A 15,845-nucleotide genomic window follows, 5' to 3' on the forward strand; every position below is an offset into this window, starting at 1 on the left:
ACTCCAGAAGAGGGAGTCAGATCTTGTTATGGATGGTTATGAGCCACCATGTGGTTGCTGGGATTTGAACTCCGGACCTTTGGAAGAGCAGTCGGGTGCTCTTACCCACTGAGCCATCTCACCAGCCCCAGTCACAGTGGATTCTTTTGTTGTTTTTTCCAGACAGGGATTCTCTTTATATATAGCCCTTGTCCTGGAACTCACACCATAGAGCAGGCTGGCCTTGAACTCACAGATCCACCTGCCTCTGCCTCCCAAGTGCTGGGATTAAAGGAGGGTTCCACCATGCCTGGCTACCTTGGATTCTAAGAATAACTACGGACCACCCTCCAAATAAGGGTAGTTATCCGTGAAGGTGAGGCTGTCCCCTGGAGTCCAAGGACTCATGAGAGCTATATGCTCTTGTGTAGAGAGCTGAAAGGCCTTGTGCACACAGATAAGCAGTGTGGAGAAACCTGGAAAGTTTCTCGCAGCTAGTCTCTTCCATGGTAAGAGGTGTATGGCTGCTCTTCCTGGAATGCCTGGAGTGGTGTAGTTCTACAGTCTGGTGACCCTTTGCTCTCTGATGAGGCAAGCTCTGTCCATATCTTCCAGACTTACTGTTTTTACTTATTCCAGACCCTTTCCTCCTAAATGTTGAGAATTGCTTTTAAACCATAAAATGCATTCTTATGAGTGCTGTCCCTTGTGTTTCACAACAGTGTAAGCGACTTCTGTGTGATCTTAGGGCCAGGCCAACCTTGGCTCCCACAAATGCTATGATTACCTTAGTCAAGATCCCAAGACCATTATCTTGAACATTGTTTCAGCAAGAAACCCTCTTATAGATGAAGCTATAGGTACTTAGCCAAGAGCTTCAATGTAAACTTGTTTTAAGCTTTGTTGCATTCACGGGGCTGAGTTAATTGTTATGCAAATACACGCCCTCCTGTAATTCTGCTGTGCTTAAAAATGGCTAAAGGAGAAGGATCTGGGCCAGACTCTCAAAGTCCTGGTCCAGTACTGGTTACAATAAATCCGGTTGAGTTTCATTCTTACCGTAACCTTGATGTTTTTTTCTCTGACTACTGTAAAGCCAGCAGGGGAGTTACCACAGTTACTGAAATGTGAGGCCCACGACCCTCGGAGGAGGTAAGAAAGATTTTCTTTAAATAAAAATTAGGGTTTTAGGAAATTCAGTTCTCTCACCCAAGGGTTGCCACCATAAAATGATGGAAACGCGAACATGGGCCCTTCTTCTCAGTCCTTTGACAACAAAGCATTTTGTATAATTATTGAGTTACTTGTTAAGATCCAAAGGAGCAAAGTATTCAGAGCTACAGCTCTGCAACATTTGAACATAGCCATCCAAGATAAGATAGAAATCCCTGTTAAGAGGGCTGGAGAGATTGCTCAACGGTTAAGAGCACCGACTGCTCTTCCGAAGGTCCCGCGTTCAAATTCCGGCAACCACATGATGGCTCACAACCATCTATAGTGAGATCTGACATCCTCTTCTGGTGCATCTGAAGACAGCTACAGTGTACTTAGATATAATAATAAATAAATCTAAAAAAAAAAAAAAAGAAAAAAAGAAATCCCTGTTAATTATTTTAGAAGACAGGGTTCAGAGATGTGTTGACTGGGACTTCTGGGGGAGGGGGATTTTTCTGCTATACATCTTGGCAGGTCTTTGCAGGTAGCAGGGTGGGTCCAACGGGACACCAGCGGCCCAGGCTGAGAGATCTGGCTGAAGTCAAAGCCCTCTAGCCTACAGCTTTTGTGTGGGGGAGGGGCACCAGGGTCAAGTGCAACAGAGTTCCAAGGAATGACCAGTGGAACTCCACCATCGCAACATGAGCTAACTTTTCTTTTTTGTTTGTTTGCTTGATTCTTGTTTAAATGTTTTTGTTTTTCCTTCAGAGAGGAAAGAACTCAATATCAAAGGTCCCTTTTATCAGATTCCCCCCCCCCCCTCTTATGGAGAACAACTCAATATCAATGGTTCCTTTTTCCAATGGAAAAAAAGTTAAAGCAAGCCCAAGTTCTAGTCCAGAAACATTTGCAGTCAGGGCATGAAGCATTAAGGTGATGGTATTTAAATTTCCAGAGGTATTAGCTACTCATTATATAGAGTATGTTCTTGTCTGCAGCACGTATAATCAGTGCTTAAATGATAAAATATAAAAATGCTTAAATTTGACGGTAAAAGTGAAATGTAAAGTTTTAGGTCACTGAATATTCTCTTTTCTGTTTACCATGACTCGGGATTTGGCTCTGCTCTTTAAGTTGCTTTGTGGAAACTCTTGGTTGAATTCTACAACAAATGAAACATGGAAAGCAGGGGAGAGGTATCAGTTTATTAAATAACACAGTTATTGGAGCAGTAACTCACAGAAATAACCCCTCACTGGTAAAGAGCATAAGGAAATTATTGTGCCACTAAATAAAATGCAGGTCGATTATTTGTTTCACACTGGTAATAGTTGGCAGGCTGCGTGAGTGTGATGCTTGGAAGCTATAGATAGTAATTGAAAATATTCCCTCCTAAGATTTTTTAAAGATACCTCATGAGTATTGCCTAAAATTACATTTAAAAAAAAAGAAAAAAAAAGAAAAAAAAGAAAAAAGAAAACAAAACAAAAAAAGAAAATAAAAAAACAAAGAAAAAGAACAAATAAGTAAAAGAAGAAAAAAAACAAAAAATCTTTTAAGTTTGGGTTTTTTGAATGTAACAGAGATTTCTTTTAATGTTTTTATAGATGACTCTTAAAAGGACAAGGAACATATATTCTCTATACAAATTCCACATGGTCCACAAAGATGGTATCCATCCCAGATGATACGGTTCAAAAGTCCAAGCTTGCTATCTACAGTCAGTCAGCTTTTATTAGATGTTTCTCAGCTATTGAATGTTTTAACTGACCTGCTGTTTATTTAAGTGTGGGTGGTAGTTTACTGGGTGGACTGAGAAGAAGCAGTCTTCCAGTCATGATATATCCCCAGTTTGGACACATTCACCCAAAATGGGTATCCTAAGGAAGACTGAGGCAAAACAGTATCTCACCTCATAGACAAATTAGTGTACGGAGGATGGAGATGCGTAGAGGATGGAAATCAACCTGACTTGAGAGGAAAAGAATGGTGTGGAGGATTGTGATCATAGAAAGGATGAAGCCCGGGAAACAAAAAGTCGGACGGGACGGGATGGGACAGGACGGGACAGGACGGGACGGGACGGGAGCAGTTAGGAGACAAAAATGGGCTGGGGGGCTACTGTGCTCCTTCAGCTCAGTGTTGATTAAACAAATAAATCCGATCATATTGAAACACAGCAGCAATACTAAACTGCAGGCACCTCTGTCTCTAGAAAACATTAGCTGGAAAAATCTGCCTACGAGGAAAACCAGGAGCAGCTGTGGCCGTTGTTGGTAAAAGGCAGCACCTGGAATATTTCTTGGTCCCGAGGAACCCTCTGCTTATTATTATATCGTCTTTTTTAGACTTAAGAGACAATGGCATGTCTCTAGGATATTTTGGATAGGAATGGATTTTTTTGTATGATAAATCCCAAAGGTTACAAAGGTATAACTCAGGTTAACAAAAATTAACTTAGAGACGTATGTCTACGACTGTAAAATCCTAACCTTATAAAAGCTGCTAATTTGTAAACTGTTAAAGGTAATTAAGACATGAAAATTACTGGTCAGCCACCTTACAAATGATCAAATTGTTTAATGTGCTCAAAACTAAGTTTGTAGTCCTACTAAGTACAAACATGAGTCATTTAAAAAGACAACTGTTGGCCTTCTATGTTTTCAAGGTTCCACAGAAGACAGACTTGGGACCCCTGTGACACCAAGATCTCACTCTAGCCTAAGGATCCCCAGTCCTCATGATTTCTGTTAAGAATTCAAACAAGACCCACAGAGCATAAGGCAGAAGACAGGCAGAAATAGCATGATGGGTTCTTGGGGTGAGATTGGGCAGTGGCCAAGGATATATTGCAGATGAGGAAAATGCTCTCAGGGTGATGGACAGCGGCCAAAGTCACCACCGTGCCGACCATTGTACTCAGGCAGTTGATACGATTTCTAAAGATTTCTGGGATAGACAGCTTTCCTGAGAAAAGGTTATCTGCCCAGCTGGTTGACAGGCCCATCTGGACCAAATCTTAAGGATAGAGGCAATGGTACACTTTTGTTTTTACTAGGAGTCCCTGGAGAAATGGACTTCCTATGACCTTTTAGGCGGTTTGGAATGTTGTGTTCCCACCTAGAGCCAGAGAGATACTCGTGTTCCATTCTTCTGATCAGTTTTCAAAGCCCTGCAGTTTATAGGCTGCTGCTGAGGAAGGGGGATCCTGAGGATGGAGAGACAATTGTAGGTTGTTGCCTTGCTCCCAAAAGCCTGCTACATCATTTATCCCCCAAACCCAGTCCCTCCAAATTCAAGCCAATTTTGTCCTTCCTCCTCTTCCACAATTTCCCATTCAACTGGAGTTAGGTCTATATGTCCTTCCTTTTGGTGAAATGTGGGCTTTCTTTGTCTAGTACCATCATAGCATAGGCCTGGGAAATCCCACAGCCTAGACCTGTTTGCAGACTTCCTGACTCCTCTGCCTTCGTTCTCAGGAGCTGACTTTGGTCAGAGGTTTTATTACAAATGCCCTCCAGTGGGACACTCTCTCCCTAACTGATGCCAGGCACAGCAGTGCTATAAATTTCCTTTATTGAAAAATAAAAGTGCACTGGAAGAAGTAAAAATCAGCAAAAATGGTGTGTATTATTTAATTTGACCCGTGTTGTACCCATCATGTGATTGAGGACTGCGGTTCATTGTTCATTTCTTCCTTTAGGACTCAGCTTGCTAAACAACCTCTGAGTCTTAATTTTTCCCAAACACTCATTGACAAGAAAATCAATGCTGAAGGTCCAGAGTTCACCAGAGCCCTGGGGTCATGATGCTTCTCTCTTAGACTTGCTGACCCAAGAGAGCAGCATCTTTCAATCCATACGTACTCTGCATCTGAACACATCTTGTTGGAAGAGCCATGCCTGCATCGTGCACATTCTGAAGGGAGTTTGGGGCTTTGGGGGTGCCTGTGTGTAGCATTCCTGGCAGGAATGAGACTATTCTAAAGAAAGACCTCTGTCTTGTCTCTTTGACAATCAAGCTATTGGAACTGGAATCCCCACAGGAATCCCATGCTGGGAGAAAGGAAAGGTTGAGAAGTTCAGGTTCCAGCCAGAGAGGAACTTGTCTCCCAGAATGAGATCTCACACAGTAGTTTTTCAGGTTGTGCCCTGCCCTCGGTGGCTCTGTTGTGTTAAGTTGGCTCCATTTTGAGGGAGGAGGATGGTTGTGCGGTGGCGGACACAGAAACAACACCGAGTGTCCTGGTCCAGCGGAACATCAGAAACCGGTGACTTACTCCTAAAAGCAGAAATGCCTCTCATCTTAGACAATTTTTTTTTCTCCCAAGTAGATGGGGACCAGATGAGCTCATGGGTGTATTAAGATCAAATTAGTAAAACCAAACCAGAGAACCTTTACAACACACCAGACTGAGAAAAGGGTGCAGCTTCCCCAGGCCCCATAAGGAGGCGGACAGCCAACACTGACATGGTGACACGCCCCAGTGACTTGTCATCTGACCGTCCAGTGCATGCATCAAGGGACCAACAGGCACACGACTCCTATCTGTCCTGGGGATTTCAGCTTGGATCAGTACCCACCAAGATATGGCCATATTGCTTTGTATCTGTTCCTCAGCCTGGCCTCAGTACTGTCTGTTACTTCTATAGCCTCTAGCACACACTGCTCCTGCAGGTCAACTCTGACCTTGCAATTTAGCTTTAAGGCTCTGGCAGCAGCAACAGCAGCCACAGGCCTGAAGTCTGATTTTTCTACCTTATACCTGGGGATATTCTCCGGGCATTCCTATCAGTTTCTGCATCCTTGGGCCTCTTTGAAATGCCTTGGGCTCTATTAGGGCCTCCTTAGCCCTCCATAGCCATAACAGACTAAATGTATGTGCATTTATAGATACAAATATTGTCTGTCTATCTATCTATCTATCTATCTATCTATCTCTCTATTTATCTCTCTATCATCTATCTACTGTGTAATATGAAATTTGTAATCTGAGAGTTAGTATTTGCAACTAAGGGAAAAAAAATTACTGCCAACCAAAGTGATGCTCCTTGTGAATTGATTGTTAGTGTGTTATGACATTGTAGGAAGACGCTAACACACGTTTGTGTATGCTTCTGTCATGGTGTGCTATTGACAACCTTACAGGAGACCAAGCTATACAGGGGTTAAATAATGAACAGGACTGCACTTTGACTAGGACAGCTTAGTTCTGTGACCTCTTGCCTTCTACTTAAACCTACACCTTATGTCAGTACCAGAAGATGGGCTTGGGAGGTCAGCAAATATCTTTATTTGTTTTGTTTTGTACCAGTGTGGCGATATTAAATAAATCCCACTCTCTTGCCTTTAATGTTACCCTGTCTGTTTAATTGGCTTCTTGAGGAGGTGGCAGAATCTAACTTGTTATATCTGCCAGGACCTGAGCTTTGGCCTCAACAACTCTGGCATTGCCTGATTGTTGCTTCCTTGTCCCGTTTAGTCAGCTCATCCTCTTTATGGAGTGTTTCGAGGCTCCTACAGCATTCTGTGCCATTCGGAGTTGCTTTTCACCTGAATCTAGGACACCAGGTGAAGAACACGGGCACACACACACACATCCTTAAAGCCACCAGATTGTACCGAGCACTCTTAGGGCCTCCCAGAATTGCTTTCTGTGGGTTGAAGGAACAAAGAATCGCTTCTTTGAAATTCTAAGAGAATCCCAGAACAGCCACACTGCAAGCTAATGTGTTTTGCCCTCCTACTGTGCTGGGAATGTCAGGGAAACTGTACTCCTTCAGAAAAAGGATTTGAATCCTAACCCAGTAACTCCAGACAACCAGGCATTAGATTTTTACTGAGGTTCAGGACACAGAACTCCATCTTTGGCACGGGTCTTTTGAACTGATGGAAAACAGCTCAGATATGAGAGCTCTCTCACCTGCTCTGGCCCTTTCCCTCTGCCCCTTACTGAGTCACAACAACCACAATCCCCTTTCTGTCACTGAAACCCATTTATTCCAAAGCAAGTCATAAGAATGGCATTGGCTAGCCGGGCCTGGTGGCGCAGGCCTTTAATCCCAGCACTTGGGAGGCAGAGGCAGGCGGATTTCTGAGTTCGAGGCCAGCCTGGTCTACCAAGTGAGTTCCAGGACAGCCAGGGCTATACAGAGAAACCTGTCTCGAAAAACAAAACAAACAAACAAAAACAACAACAACAACAACAAAAAAAGAATGGCATTGGCTTCTGCTTTCTCTCTGGAAAACCTCCCCCTCAGAGATGCCAGCTCCACTCCTGGAAGGATGGCTCCGAAGATGGAGGAACCATATCTTGCTGGCTTCCCACCTCACTCAGTTGGTTGCCTGAGATCAGTCCCAGTGGATCCCTCTGGTATCCAGACAGGGAAGCAAACCTCGTGAAGAGATAAGAATGAAAACCTGGTGCAGATTGACTTCGTCAACTTGGAGCAGCCTTCGGGAGTCTGATGTCAGCCCATTTATGGTAGGCATATTTAAGTAAAATAGGATTTGGAAAAGGGTCTCCTGCCAACAATAGTTCCCATAATTCCATTTCCATATGCACAGCAAAGCGTAAGGTGAAATTATATAGCAACTCTTTTATGATGTACATGCAGATCCTATATCTAAAAGGCATGGAATCTAATGTGGTCTCTGATAGCATAGAGGTCAGCAAGCCATAAAGCACACGGTGACATCTCCCCTAACTAAAACTCTAGGGAGAGAAGAGTCTGGAGTGGTCATCATGGGGAATTAGGGTGAGGTCTGTCCCTTCAAATAGCAAAAGGTCACCACCAGGTTATGAGCAACCACCAACTCTGAGCTTTCTGGATGGAATGCAAGTATTTGATTTTATCTCCTCCATGGAGCAGACACTCCTCCAAGATTAACATTCCTGGTTCTTTTAGCACTTCTCTGTGAGTACAAGGCCCTTCTGCCCATCTACACAGTTCCTTCTGTTCAACCATATTTCTACCGTACTATTATTCTGTACTGAGTCTAATCGTGACAACTGGGTCCCCTGTGGTGGGTCTTCAGGTTTCTCTTAAGGCTCCCATGTTACCAAGAACGTTGTCACTCTCAGAAACAATTTCTGTGTTAAAACACTTTACAAGGCTTATTAACTGGGGGCAGAGAGTTGGAACGTTACAATGTGTTGTGTGTATTTGTGTGTGTGTACATATGCATGGACCTAGATGTTGAACCTAGAAGACAAGCTTGATGCCATCCCGAGGAATGTTGTCCATTCTCTCTGACTGCATCTTTCACTGTTTGGTGCTCACTAAGGCAAGCTGGCCAGTGAGCCTTGGGGATCTGCTTATTTACACATCCCCAGGTCTGGGATTACAACAGCACACCACCTCATCTGGCTTCTTTGATAGTAGGTATTAGGGATCAAAGTCAGGTCTCTGTGTTTGCAGGGCAAACACTTTACTTACTTGGCCATCTCCCTGGATCTTGGGCCGGTTTTGGTCCTCTAAAATCACGTAGTGTCTACCTCTGTATGTGACCTAGCATTCTTGGGTTAGTTATTGTGAGATATGCAAGCAAACCACCAGTTTTTCTTCTGTTCTGTTACTATTAAAACTTCACGGGCTGGTGAGATGGCTCAGTGGGTAAGAGCACCCGACTGCTCTTCTGAAGGTCCGGAGTTCAAATCCCAGCAACCATATGGTGGCTCACAACCATCTGTAACAAGATCTGATGCCCAGAGCGCACGCCTTAAATCCCAGCACTTGGGAGGCAGAGGCAGGTGGATTTCTGAGTTCTAGGCCAGCCTGGTCTACAGAGTGAGTTCCAGGACAGACAGGCCTACACAGAGAAACCCTGTCTCGAAAACAAAACAAAATAAAACTTCACAAAACTAGCCGGGCGTGGTGGTGCATGCCTTTAATCCCAGCACTTGGGAGGCAGAGTTAGGCAGATTTCTGAGTTCAAGGCTAGCCTGGTCTACAAAGTGAGTTCTGGGACAGCCAGAGCTATGCAGAGAAACCCTGTCTCAAAAAAAAAAAAAAAAAAAACCTTCACAAAACTAAACTGAGCATGATGGTGTACGCCTTTAATCCCAGCATTCAGGAGGTAGAGGCAGAAGAGTCTCTGGGTTCTAGGCAGCTTGGTCTATGTGATGAGTTCCAGGCCATCCAAGGTTACATAGCAGCACTGTCAGAACAGACAAATGGACAGACAGACAGAGGAACAGATAAGAAATCTAAAACAAACAACCCCAAGCTAAAACCAAAACAAAGCTATAAGCGTTTGGAATTCGGTATTGAAGTTAACTTGAATTTGTATTCCCAGGTTAGAGTCACCCATATTCAGCTTCTGAATAGACTTATCTCGTTTTCTTTGAGCTGATAGTTGTGCTTTTGTTGTATTGACAATTTACAAAACAAACCTACCATACTTTGTCTCTTGCTAGACTTCCCTTTGTTATAGACGCTCCAACCATTCTCCTAATGGGAGGAGAGAAGGATAATTATGTTCTTGAAGGGCAGGGGATTTTAAGGCAAGTATCTCCGCTGGTCCTGGGATATAGAAGGGGATCCTATAGAAAGCACATTGGGTTGGCATTCCACTACTATAACAAATACACCAGACGATCAACTTAAAAAGAACAAAGGTTCGTTTCAGCTCATAGCTTTGGAGGTTGTAAGGCACGGCTGCTTCATAACCAATTGGTCCCTTTGCTTCAGGGTTGGTGAAGACACAACGCATGGTGCTAGTGGGTAGGTTGCTGCTAAGAACCTGTCCCCTGTGACCAAAAGACCTTCCACTAGGACCCACATCTCCATTTCCCACCACCTACAAATGACACCAACATAGAGACTAAGCCTTTAACCTGCAGGGACATTTAAAATGCAAACTATAGACACATAGGCAAAGCTGTTCAGTGACAATGATTCAGGCCTTGGGCACCTAAAGAGGTCACCTTGTTTGGTTCTGTGCCTCGTGCCTCTTGAGAGCTCTGGACTGGTGCCATGGAAGCAGGGAAGGAGTGGGGGCATTGATCATTGTCCCTGCTGGCTCTGCAGTTAGAGATTTTTGATGAAAGCCATGTTGGCTTGTTAATTATGAGCCCACTCATTTGTACCATGCAGTTACAATGGAGAATCAATGGATGCCTTCTGCAAGGTGATGAATGTCAGGCAGGAAATAGCAGCGGGAGGCTGTAGATCCACAGTGATGGATGAGAGCCTGCCCAGCCTGTGAGTCGACCTCAGCCAGGATCCGTATTTTATTTATTGAGAGCCGAGCTTACTCCGCCCAGTAGCAGCACAGGGACAGTGCCTGTGGCCCTGCAGAGGCCTCCACAGAGCTCTGATCTCATGCGGTGTTTACAAGAGTAAACAGTTGATGTGATTCGGAGAGTGCACACAGGTAAATAGTTCTGCCCACTCGCATGAAAGTCCATCGTGCCGACAGGGAGAGGGTGTAAAGGTGAGGGCCAGAATGGGAGAAGATAAAAGGGCTGTGTTATCTGATGCAAGTTATCAAAGGGAAAGGCTGCAGGTCTCCTGACAGCTCCTTCTGTGCTCCTGAGCCAGAGTTAAAGGATGCCCTTTAGAACCCAACCCAACATGGCTCAAGCTCCTCCAGTACTGACTCTTGCCCTTAGCTCTCCATGGCCTGGGTTGATTCATCATCAGCCACAGGAGGATTTGCAAGGACTCAAAGGGCTTCTGCATGCTTCTTACTGTGGTTCACTCCTTTATGATTGGCATTAGGCATGCCAATATCATCATTGTCACCGTCCTTAAAGTCGTCCCACTGCACTGTAATTGTCTAGTTCTGGTCTGGAGAACTCACTACCCTGTGAGCACCTCAAAGACATTGTGTCTCATTTCTATTCTTGTTCCCACTGCCAAATCAGGGCTAACAAAGGTACCCAGCAGAGGCTGGATAGATGGCGAGGAGAAAGGAAAGAGGAGGAGGAGGAGGAGGAGGAGGAGGAGGAGGAAGAAATCTGTAGTGGCCGGGCATGGTGGCACACCCCTTTAATCCCAGCACTTGGGAGGCAGAGGCAGGCGGATTTCTGAGTTCGTGGCCAGCCTGGTCTACAAAGTGAGTTCCAGGACAGCCAGGGCTATACAGAGAAACCCTGTCTTGAAAAACAAACAAACAAACAAACAAAAAATAAAAGAAAAGAAAAAAAGAAAGAAAAAAGAAAAAAAAAGAAATCTGTAGTGAAGGCTGCAGCATTCCTTTGGATTCTGAATGACCACGTGGTTTGGGGACTTTTATTTTTCTGCCCACAATGAGGGCACATACTCACCAGCCCAGCAGATTCCCTCTGAAATGAGCTGAGAACTGAGTTTGGCTCAAAACCCATGGAATAAATCTGCTTGGCTATATCCATGTACACAAAGACATTAAGGGGGGGGTGCATGGAGAATTCTAAGACTGTTGGGGCATCAATGTGTTCTCTTACATGTTGGAGGAATGAGAGTCCCTATGATACAACTTCAAATGAAGGTGATGTGAGGGAACCCTTAATAGGACTCATCAGAAAATATAGTGTCCTTCCTTCCTTCCTTCCTTCCTTCCTTCCTTCCTTCCTTCCTTCCTTCCTTTTTAAAATTTATTTATTATATCTAAGTACACTGTAGCTGTCTTCAGATGCACCAGAAGAGGGCATCAGATCTCATTATGGATGGTTGTGAGCCTCCATGTGGTTGCTGGGATTTGAACTCAGGACCTTCAGAAGAGCAGTCAGTAACCACTGAGCACTCTTAACCACTGAGCCATCTCTCCAGCCTTAGAGTGTTCTTTCTAATCACTCCCCTTCTTGCCCTCTCTTCAACCTGAAATTACAGACTTCAGAAGGAAATGTCTTGCCAAGTTTTGTTTCCCAATGTTGTGATAAAATACACCAACAAAAGCAGCTGAATAAGTGGAGAGAAGTTTATTTTGCTCACAATTCCAGGTTACAGTCCATCATTGCAGGGAAATCAAGGCAGCAGGAACTTGAAACAGGTAATCACCTCACAGCCAAAAACAGAGGGAATGAGCTCTTGCATGCTTTCTAGAGCTCTGTTGGATTTCTCTAATCTGTAAGTCCAGCCCCCAAATTTAGGGAATGGTGCCGCCCACAATGAGCGTGCCCCTCCTATCTCCGTGGTGCTACCCTTCTGGAGCTTCTTTGGCACAGCTGAGGGGATATCATCCAATGGAAATCTCAGTATTTTCATGCCCTTATGGCTCTCTGCTGTTCAGCCAATCCGAGGAAGAGACTTGGAGAATCAGACTCAGAGTGGCTCCGAGAGGACCCAAGGTGCTCAGATGCCACCTACCACTTCCAGACTGCACTGCCTCTTGCTCCTCATGGTAGCACTGAGTTGCCCAGACCAATTCCCAGGCAAAGCCTTTCAAACTGAGAAGTGCCAAGTGCCCCTGTCAAGGTCAGGTAGATTATAAATGGCAACCCTGGGTGTGAAAATACAGATCTCAAACTCATGGTATTTGGTTGGTTCCCTTCTCCGGAATGTACCTGCACCAGTTAAAAGTCTGAGAATAAGACAGATATGAAATACAACGAAAGCCTGGTGAACAGAGAAGCACAGAGCAGCATTTCACGTCTTAGCTGTACAATACAGTAAAATAAATGACCCTCAGCAGAAGATCACTGCAGTAAATCCCGGTCCATCTCTGTCCTGAAATGCCACTTAACCTTTTAAAAAGGACAAGATAAAGCTGTACTCCTATCAGGAAGTTTGCTCAAGAGCCATCAGATGAGAAAGCAGTGTGAGCCAATTTCCGTCATAGTTAAGGAGATGTGGGTCTACATTGGCACACATATTCAATTAAAAGCAAATTTGAGAAAATGCTGGAAAAAAACCAAACTATTGCTAGCAGCTAGCTATGAATAGCTCCTAGGCAGGTGGGTAGAGATTTAACCTTGTCCCTTTTAAAGCTCAGCTTCCTCCCTGTGCCTCCCTTCCTCCCTCCCTCCCTCCCTTCCAATGTGGGGGTAGGGAGTGGGAGGGTGGGCTCTACAAAAAAACCCATAAGCCATGTCTCTAATGCCCACCTGCCCATGCAGCCTGAAGGAGCTGTTGTGCCCCAGAGGTTAGGAAAGGTTTGCCATTTCCAGACAGACAGAATGGCTTTCAGGTGTTAGAATTCCCTTCAGTTAGGTAAAGCCTTCTCCTGTGACCACTGCCTATATTCTTTCCCATGTTGTTTCCCTATGCTCTAGTTTCTGGTTAAATTTGAAAACATAAGTGGGCATAGAATCTGCCTTAAGTACTATGTGACTTCACACACACACACACACACACACACACACATACACACACCCCACATTCACGCACGCACGCACGCACGCACGCTGCAGATGTCCACACACACAGACACATGGAAGCACACACACACACACACACACCCCATTCACACACGCATGCACGCACGCACAAGCACGCACGCACACACGCTGCAGATGTCCACACACACAGACACATGGAAGCACACACATGAGCACACTGGAACATGCCACCCACTCTTCCCCGCAGAAATAAAAGTATATGAAGTGTTAAGGACAGGTAAAGAAGAGCCAGTGTTGGGAGGTAGAGAAGGTCAGGCTTCTGAAGGACTTGGAGCAAGGACATTAAGCATCCTAACACTTCAGCAATGGAACCAGCTATGCTGAGGAGGGAGAGGGGAGGGGGAGGGAGAGGGGGAGGGAGGGAGAGAAAGAAAGAGAGAAGAAGAAGAAGAAGAAGAAGAAGAAGAAGAAGAAGAAGAAGAAGAAGAAGAAGAAGAAGAAGAAGAAGAAGAAGAAGAGAAAAGAAGAGAAGGCATTCTACTTGCTTTGCAGACAGAGAGCCCTCTGCTCTTTCCCTTCCTGACACTGTATGTGTAAAAAGCTTTTCCCTTCCCAACAAGAAAAGAAGTCCCATTTGTGTGTTTATCGATGAAGCAACTTTGTAGTCTAAGACAGTAATTCTCTGGTCACGGACTACAGGACAGTTATGGAGCTGTGCCCAAGTCTGATCTTACTCTTATCCCAGGAAAGCTCAGCAGGCTCTGCAGATGGAGAATGGCTTGGAGCCTCAACACAACTCATCTTGTCCAGAGGGGAGAGCTATGGAGTCCTGGCTGGGAGGAGGGCAGCAGGAAGGAGGGCTTATTTAGTGATGTCAGCTCAGCTGACAGTTGATCCTTATCACCTAGACTACGCTAGGACACCAACCTTTTGCAGGCAAGGAAAGACAAGTCTCTACTTATCGATCCCTTCAGTGATAGGATAGTGGGCAGACCAGCAGTAAGCCTTGTGGGCGGATTTCCCCCCAGTCCCGTTCAGAGCTGCCAGGGCCACTCTCAGCTAGGGGGGTTGGACTCACCCCAGTCTTGCTTCTTCGGCCAGGCCACTCATTTGAGTGGTCCAACACAGTCTGTGCCAAGAAGCATTGTACTTGAGAACAAAACCATCTCCCAGATCTTCCGCAGTTAAAGCCCAGCGGCTGCACCAGGACAATAGATGCTCTGACTCTTTCACACCGATGGGTAATAACCTCCAAGACAGGACCTTTGTCCTTCCCAGGGCTGTTATTACTAAGCATCTCTCCTCTAAGGTCACTTTTCAAAGAGGGCTGGGAGCTGGTCTTGCCCGCCTCCCTTTTTTCCTTGGCAGGACTTGGGATAAAGGCCACTCTTCCGCTCGGCTGGATCCTGTGCCTTGGAGGCAAATAAGCTTGGGTCGATCCCCTGAGCCAGTCGAATGCCTGCTCTTCCTCACATAGCTCGCAGCTGATTGGCTCGGCTGGATCCTGTGCCTTGGAGGCAAATAAGCTTGGGTCGATCCCCTGAGCCAGTCGAATGCCTGCCCTTCCTCACATAGCTCGCAGCCGATTGGCTGGGCTGAAAACAATATTCCACAGTTTGAGTGGTTCTTGCCAAATATTGCTATCAGCCAGTGTTCGCTGACCTCCTGAAAGGCACCAGGATATGTGTGGCTTCTGGGGAAGCTACCCAGACTGCAATTTCATGTTTCTTTTCATTATGATTATGATTGCTTTGAAAAATATGGAGCCCCTTACAGATATTAAAATTCTGCTTTGAGCAGTTTTGCAAAGTATTATTTTAAGTAAAAGATTTCTATTTCACCTAAAAAAATAACTTCTTAAAAAAAATATAACTTCTTATATGTTATGACTGCATGAGTCTTATTTTACAAAACGCTAATAACTGCCTTTAAAATCTCACTCTTCAGATAAACAGGGTAATTACTTTTAACATGTTTTGAATAAGCCATTTTGGCTTTATTTTCAATATTGTAATTTTCTTTGTTTTTTACTAAATCTTTTCTGTTAATTTCTACATCGTTTCCTACAAAAAAAAAAAAAAAAAAAAAAAAAAAAAAAAAAAAAAAAGACCAGGGCCCAGGAATGAGCTTCAGTGGACGAAGCACGTGTTGTGTGAGCATGCAGACCAGATTTTGGATCCCCAGCTTCCAGAAAAAAGCCAGGTGGCTACATAGTATCACAGCTCACCTATAATCTCAGGACTCTGGCTCCCATGAGAGACCCGGCAAATAAAGCAGCAAACATTCAAGGAAGATGGCTACCTATGTCAATCTCTGGCTCCCATACAAGTGTGGACAGCATGTGCATGTGTACCGGAATACACATGTCCACACATGAACGTACACACACATATGGGTGCGTATCGCATATTTATATACACACAAAAGAGTAAACTTTTTTTTTTTTTTT

This window comes from Mus pahari, chromosome 8 (genome assembly GCF_900095145.1).
Source record: "Mus pahari chromosome 8, PAHARI_EIJ_v1.1, whole genome shotgun sequence".
In the NCBI taxonomy this organism is placed as follows: domain Eukaryota; kingdom Metazoa; phylum Chordata; class Mammalia; order Rodentia; family Muridae; genus Mus; species Mus pahari.